Source organism: Triticum urartu, chromosome 6 (assembly GCF_003073215.2).
Source record: "Triticum urartu cultivar G1812 chromosome 6, Tu2.1, whole genome shotgun sequence".
Lineage (NCBI taxonomy): Eukaryota > Viridiplantae > Streptophyta > Magnoliopsida > Poales > Poaceae > Triticum > Triticum urartu.
Window position 1 is genome coordinate 145,243,223 of NC_053027.1, and position 7,796 is coordinate 145,251,018.

Here is a 7,796-nt window from a genome sequence, read left to right on the forward strand (position 1 = left end):
GCTCTGTATAGTAAAACACGATGAATCCTTCTCTTCGATATTTTTCTCCCCGAACACAAATATATGGAGTTGGAGTTGAGGTCGGTGGAGCGTCAGGGGGCCCACGAGGCAGGGGGCGCGCCCAGGGGGTAGGCGTGCCCCCACCCTTGTGGACAGGGTGTGGCCCCCCTGAGGTGGATTCTTCTTCCAATATTTTTTATATATTCCAAAAATAATCTCCATTGATTTTTAGGTCATTCCGAGAACTTTTATTTCTGCACAAAAATAAAACCATGGCAGTTCTGCTGAAAACAGCGACAGTCCGGGTTAGTTCCATTCAAATCATGCAAGTTAGAGTCCAAAACAAGGGCAAAAGTGTTTCGAAAAGTAGATACGACGGAGACGTATCAACTCCCCCAAGCTTAAACCTTTGCTTGTCTTCAAGCAATTCAGTTGATAAACTGAAAGTGATAAAGAAAAACTTTTACAAACTCTGTTTGCTCTTGATGTTGTAAATACGTAAAGCCAGCATTCAAGTTTTCAGCAAAGATTATGAACTAACCATATTCACAATAACATTTAGGTCTCATGTTTACTCATATCAATGGGATAATCAACTAGCGAGCAATCATAACAAATCTCAGATGACAACACTTTCTCAAAATGATCATAATATGGTATAACAAGATGGTATCTCGCTAGCCCTTTCTGAGACTGCAAAACATAAATGTAGAGCACCTTTAAAGATCAAGGACTGACTAGACATTGTAATTCATGGTAAAAGAGATCCAGTCAAGTCATACTCGATGTAAACTAACAGTAATACATGCAAATGACAGCAGTGCTCTCCAACTGGTGCTTTTTAATAATAGGATGATGACTCAACATAAAAGAAAATGGATAGGCCCTTCGCAGAGGGAAGCAGGGATTTGTAGAGGTGCCAGAGCTCGATTTTGAAATAGATATGAATATTTTGAGTGGTATACTTTCATTGTCAACATAACAACCGAGAGATCTCGATATCTTCCATGCTAGACACATTACAGGCGGTTCCCAAGTAGAATGGTAAAGTTTATACTCCCCCACCACCAACAAGCATAAATCCAGTGCTTGCCCAAAACAACGGGTGCCTCCAACTAAAAACAATCCTGGGGGAGTTTTGTTTACAATTATTTTGATTTGATTTGAGCATGGGACTGGGCATCTCGGTGACCATCCATTTTCTCGTGAATGAGGAGCGGAGTCCACTCCTCTTGAGAATAACCCGCCTAGCATGGAGGATACAGACAACCCTAGTTGATACATGAGCTATTCGAGCATACAAAACAGAATGTTTATTTGAAGGTTTAGAGTTTGGCACATACAAATTTACTTGGAACGGTAGGTAGATACCGTATATAGGTAGGTATGGTGGCCTCATATGGAATAACTTTGGGGTTTATGGAGTTGGATGCACAAGCAGTATTCCCGCTTAGTACAGGTGAAGGCTAGCAAAAGACTGGGAAGCGACCAGCTAGAGAGCGACAATAGTCATGAACATGCATTAAAATTAATCAACACCGAATGCAAGCATGAGTAGGATATAATCCACCATGAATATAAATATCGTGAAGGCTATGTTGATTTTGTTTCAACTACATGCGTGAACATGTGCCAAGTCAAGCCACTCGAATCGTTCAAAGGAGGATACCACCCCATCATACCACATCACAACCATTTTCATAGCATGTTGGCATGCAAGGTAAACCATTATGAACCCCTAGCTAATTAAGCATGGCATAAGCAACTACAATCTCTAATCGTCATTGCAAACATGTTTCTTTCATAATAGGCTGAATCAGGAACGATGAACTAATCATATTTACAAAAACATGAGAGGTCGAGTTCATACCAGCTTTTCTCATCTCAATCAGTTCATCATATATCGTCATTATTGCCTTTCACTTGCACGACCAAATAGTGTGGATAATAATAATAGTACACGTGCATTGGACAAAGCTGGAATCTGCAAGCATTCAATTCAAGAGAGAAGACAAGGTAATATGGGCTCTTTGTTAGATCAACAATAATGCATATAAGAGCCTCTCAACATTTTCATTATGGTCTTCTCCTCTCGACCCCCAAAGGAAAGAAAACAAACAAAACTATTTACACGGGAAAGCTCCCAACAAACAAAAGAAGAACGAGAAATCTTTTTGGATTTTATTTTTAGTTACTACTACTACAGGCATGAAAAATAAACTAGCTAAAAGCTACAACTAATTTTTTTGGTTTTCTTAAGGTTTTTCAAACACACAAGAAGAAAGCTTAAAAAGAAAATAAACTAGCATGGATGATACAATGGAAAAGTATGAGCATCGACAATTGGCATGGGTGTGTGAACATAAATGTAATGTCAGTGAGAGATACGTACTCCCCCAAGCTTAGGCTTTTGGCCTAAGTTGGTCTATGTCCATGGATCAAAGTTGTAGCTGGGGTCGTACTGAGATGCAGCGGCAATTGCCTGATGAGCTGCAGCTTGGAGGCGAGCTGCCTCCGCCCTCCTCTCCTACTCGGTCGTCTCCTCCCTAGTTATAACATATCTCCCTTTTGCCTGAAAGTCAAAGAAAGTAGGAGCAGGGAGAGCGACGTGATAGGTGCGTCGTCTGTCAAAGATTAGTCAGTGCTGGAGGAACTGATTGTTCCTCTCAACAAACTAATGACGAACCATAGCATTATAATCTACATAAGCAGGAGGCAACTCAATATCATCTCCGCGTATGGGTATCTCAAGAAAATCAGCTAAACGGGTTGCATAAATTCCACCAAAGAAATCTCCATCAATACTATTATTATGCAACCTACGTGCAACAATGGCCCCCAGGTTATATTGTCTATCCCCTAATACAACACTCTTGAGAACACTAAGGTCTGGAACACATATGTGACATGCTTCATCTTTACCATTAATGCATCTTCCTATGAAGAGAGCAAAATAATGTATGGCAGGAAAATGAATGCTCCCTATGGTAGCTTGTGTGATTTCCCTAGATTCCCCCACAGTGATACTAGCAAGAAAATCTGTATATTCAGATTGGCAAGGTTCACTAACATTACCCCAGTGTGGGAGTTTACAATCAGTATTAAAATCTTCTAAGTCCATGGTATAAGATTTATCATAAAGATCAAATAGGACAGTTTGAGAATTGTGTGATGATATAAATTTAAACCTTCTCACAAATGAATAAGTCAAATAGAGGTACTGGCGGCACTTATCTGCCACGAAGCTCTCAAGATCGGCGTTACGCACATATGCTTCAAATTCTTCCTTAATCCCTACTCCAACCATGAAGTCCTCTGACAGCCATTCACAAGGCCGCACTTGAGCATCCCTTGGTAGTTCATTGTCCGGCTCGCGTATTGCGGGCCTGGGTCCTTGCTTCCTCGAGGAACCACCTTGGTACATTTTCCTAAACATATTTCTTCCTCTGAAAAATTTCTGAAATTTTTAGTAACTTAAAATAAAAGTGAACCAAACTCAACAAAACTTATAGCAACTACTCCTACAAGTGCCTAGAGGCTATATCATGCATTAAAACTACTTTTGACCACATAAATTTGACATGCAAGCTCAAGAACAGGGTCACCTAAGCAGCGAAAATTAGCAATAAATAAAGCACTAGAACAAAAACTAATTGGACCATTGGAGGAGTCACATACCGAAGAACAATCCCCCAAAACAGTTTTGTGAGAGGAGCTTTGAGCAAGGAGATCGAAAATGGCAGCAAGATGAGCAAGAACTCGGGTTTGAGCTGGCTAGTGATTTTTTTGGGAGGAAGAAGGAGTGTGTGGTGGCTGGAATAAGTGGAGGGGACCCATGTGGGGTCCACAAGGCAGGGGGCGCGCCCAGGGGGTGGGCGCGCCCTCCACCCTCGTGGGCACGTGGCTGCTCCCCCTGCTGCGTTCTTAGTGCCAGATATTCTCAAATATTCTAGAAAAAATCATATTTAATTTTTGGGGCATTTGGAGAACTTTTATTTTTGGGGTATTTTTTATTGCATGGATAATTCAGAAAACAGACAGAAAAATACTATTTTGCTTTGTTTAATATAAATAATAGAAAGTAAAAAGTGGGTACAGAGAGTTGTGTTTTCTAACTTCATCCACCTCATGCTCATCAAAAGGAATCCACCAACAAGGTTGATCAGGTCTTGTTAACAAACTCATTTCGAATAATATGAAACCAGAGAAATTTCAAAAAACACTAGGTTACCTCAACGGGGATATGCATATCCCCAACAATAAGAATATCATATTTCTTCTTAACAGCAGGAAGAGAAAATTCAAAACCTCCAATAGTAATTGTTGAAAATTTTCCAATAGAATTAATAATGTGGACTTGAGGTTGATTCCTCAGAAAGTTTACCGTATGCTCATTACCATTAACATGAAAAGTGAAATTGCCTTTGTTGCAATCAATAACAGCCCCTACAGTATTCAAAAAGGGTCTTCCAAGAATAATAGACATACTATCGTCCTCGGGAATATCAAGAATAATAAAGTCCCTTAAAATAGTAACGTTTGGAACCACAACAGGCACATCCTCACAAATGCGGACAGGTATAGCAGTTGATTTTTCAGCCATTTGTAAAGATATTTTAGTAGGTGTCAATTTATTCAAATCAAGTCTACGATATAAAGAGAGAGGCATAACACTAACACCGACTCCAAGATCACATAAAGCAGTTTTAACATAGTTTATTTTAATAGAGCATGGTATAGTTGGTACTCCGGGATCTCCAAGTTTCTTTGGTATTCCACCCTTAAAAGTGTAATTAGCAAGCATGGTGGAAATTTCAGCTTCCGGTATCTTTCTTTTATTTGTAACCATATCTTTCATGTATTTAGCACAAGGGTTCATTTTGAGCATATCAGTCAAACGCATACGTAAAAAGATAGGTCTAATCATTTTAGCAAAGCGCTCGAAATCCTCATCATCCTTTTTCTTGGATGGTTTAGGAGGAAAAGGCATGGGTTTCTGAACCCATGGTTCTCTTTATTTACCGTGCTTCCTAGCAACAATGTCTCTCTTATCATAACGTTGGTTCCTTGATTGTGGGTTATCAAGATCAACAGCAGGTTCAATTTCTACATCATTATCATTGCTAGGTTGAGCATCAACATGAACATCATCATTAACATTATCACTAGGTTCATGTTCATTACCAGATTGTGTTTCAACATTAGAAATAGAAATATCATTGGGATTCTCAGGTGTGTCAACAACAGGTTCACTGGAAGCATGCAAAGTCCTATCATTTTTCTTTTTCTTCCTCTTAGAAGGACTTGTTATATCAACATTAGTTCTCTGAGAATCTTGCTAAATTCTCTTAGGATGGCCCTCAGGATACAAAGGTTCCTGAGTCATTTTACCACCCCTAGTCATAAATCTAACAACATTATCATTATTCTTATTATTTAATTCATTGAGCAAATCATTCTGAGCTTTAAGCACTTGTTCTACTTGAGTGGTAACCATAGAAGCATGTTTACTAATAAGTTTAAGTTCACCTTTAACATTAGCCATATAATCACTCAAGTGTTCAAGCATATCAGCATTGTGTTTCAATTGTCTACCAACATAAGCATTGAAATTTTCTTGTTTAACCATAAAGTCATCAAACTCATCCAAGCATTGGATAGCAAACTTAGTAAATGGGATTTCACATTTATCAAATCTATAGAGAGAATTTACCTTTACTACCTGTGTTGGGTTATCAAGACCATGTATTTCTTCAATAGGTGGTAAATTCTTAACATCTTCAACTTTAACACCTTTTTCTTTCATAGATTTCTTTGCCTCTTGCATATCTTCAGGACTGAGAAATAGAATTCCCCTTTTCTTCGGAGTTGGCTTACAGGTTAGTTCAGGAAGTGTCCAATTATTTTCATTATTTAACATATTATTTAATAGCCATAAAAAGGGTGTCTATATCATTTAATTTAGTAAGATGTGCCACAACAGTTTCAGATTCATAGCCATAAAAAGGATCAGAATCAACCAAAGTAATTATCTCAGGATCGACAGAGAAATCATAATCCTTATCAGTAATAAAGACAGGTGAAGTAGCAAAAGCAGGGTCATATTTCATTCTAGCACTCAGAGAGTTTTCTTTAAGCTTAGCTAATAATTTCTTAAGATCAGAGCTAACATTGCAAGCTAAGAAGTCTCCAGCAGTTTCTTCATCCATAACATAACCCTCAGGAACAACAGGAAATTCATATCTAGGGGGAGAATATTCGTCATCACTTTCATAAATATTATCAGTTTCAATAATTTCATTCTCTCTAGCTCTAGCAAGTTGTTCATCAAGAAATTCACCTAGTGGCATAGTATTATCAAGCATAGAAGTAGTTTCATCATAAATATCACGCATAGCAGAAGTGGCATCATCAATAACATGCGACCTATCAGAATCAATAGCATGTGTAGGTGTCGCAAGTTTACTCAAAACAGAAGGTGAATCAAGTGTAGAGCTAGATGGCAGTTCCTTACCTCCCCTTGTAGTTGAGGGAAAAATCTTGGTTCTTTGATCTTTCAATTTCTTCATAGTTACCAGCAGATATAAATCCCAACTGACTCAAGAATAGAGCTATGCTCCCCGGCAACGGCGCCAGAAAATAGTCTTGATAACCCACAAGTATAGGGGATCGCAACAGTTTTTGAGGGTAGAGTATTCAACCCGAATTTATTGATTCAACACAAGGGGAGCCAAAGAATATTCTCAAGTATTAGCAGCTGAGTTTTCAATTCAACCACACCTGAAAACTTAATATCTGCAGCAAAGTATTTAGTAGAAAAGTAATTTGATAGTAGTGGTAACGGTAGCAAAATTAATATTTTTGGGTTTTATAGTGATTGTAATAGTAGCAACGGAAAAGTAAATAAGTGAAGAACAATATATGAAAAGCTCGTAGGCATTTGATCGGTGCTGGATAATTATGTCAGGTGTGATCGATCATGCAACAGTTATAACATAGGGTGACATAGAACTAGATCTAGTTCATCAATGTAATGTAGGCATATATTCCGAATATAGTCATATGTGCTTATGGAAAAGAACTTGCATGACATCTTTTGTCCTACCCTCCCGTGGCAGCGGGGTCCTATTGTAAACTAAGGGATATTAAGGCCTTCTTTTAATAGAGTACCGGACCAAAGCATTAACACATAGTGAATACATGAACTCCTCAAACTACGGTCATCACCGGTAAGTATCCCGATTATTGTCACTTTGGGGTTAACAGATCATAACACATAATAGGTGACTATAGACTTGCAAGATAGGATCAAGAGCTCACATATATTCGTGAAAACATAATAGGTTCATATCTGAAATCATGGCACTCGGACCCTAGTGACAAGCATTAAGCATAGCAAAGTCATAGCAACATCAATCTCAGAACATAGTGTATACTAGGGATCAAACCCTAACAAAACTAACTCAATTACATGATAAATCTCATCCAACCCATCACCGTCCAGCAAGCCTACGATGGAATTACTCACGCACGGCGGTGAGCATCATGAAATTGGTGATGGAGGAAGGTTGATGATGATGATGGCGACGGATTCCCCTCTCCGGAGCCCCGAGCGGACTCCGGATCAGCCCTCCCGAGAGAGTTTAGGGCTTGGCGGCTGCTCCGTATCGTAAAATGCGATGAATCCTTCTCTCTGATTTTTTTCTCCCCGAACACGAATATATGGAGTTGGAGTTGAGGTCGGTGGAGCGTCAGGGGGCCCACGAGGCAGGGGGCGCGCCCAGGGGGGTAGGCGC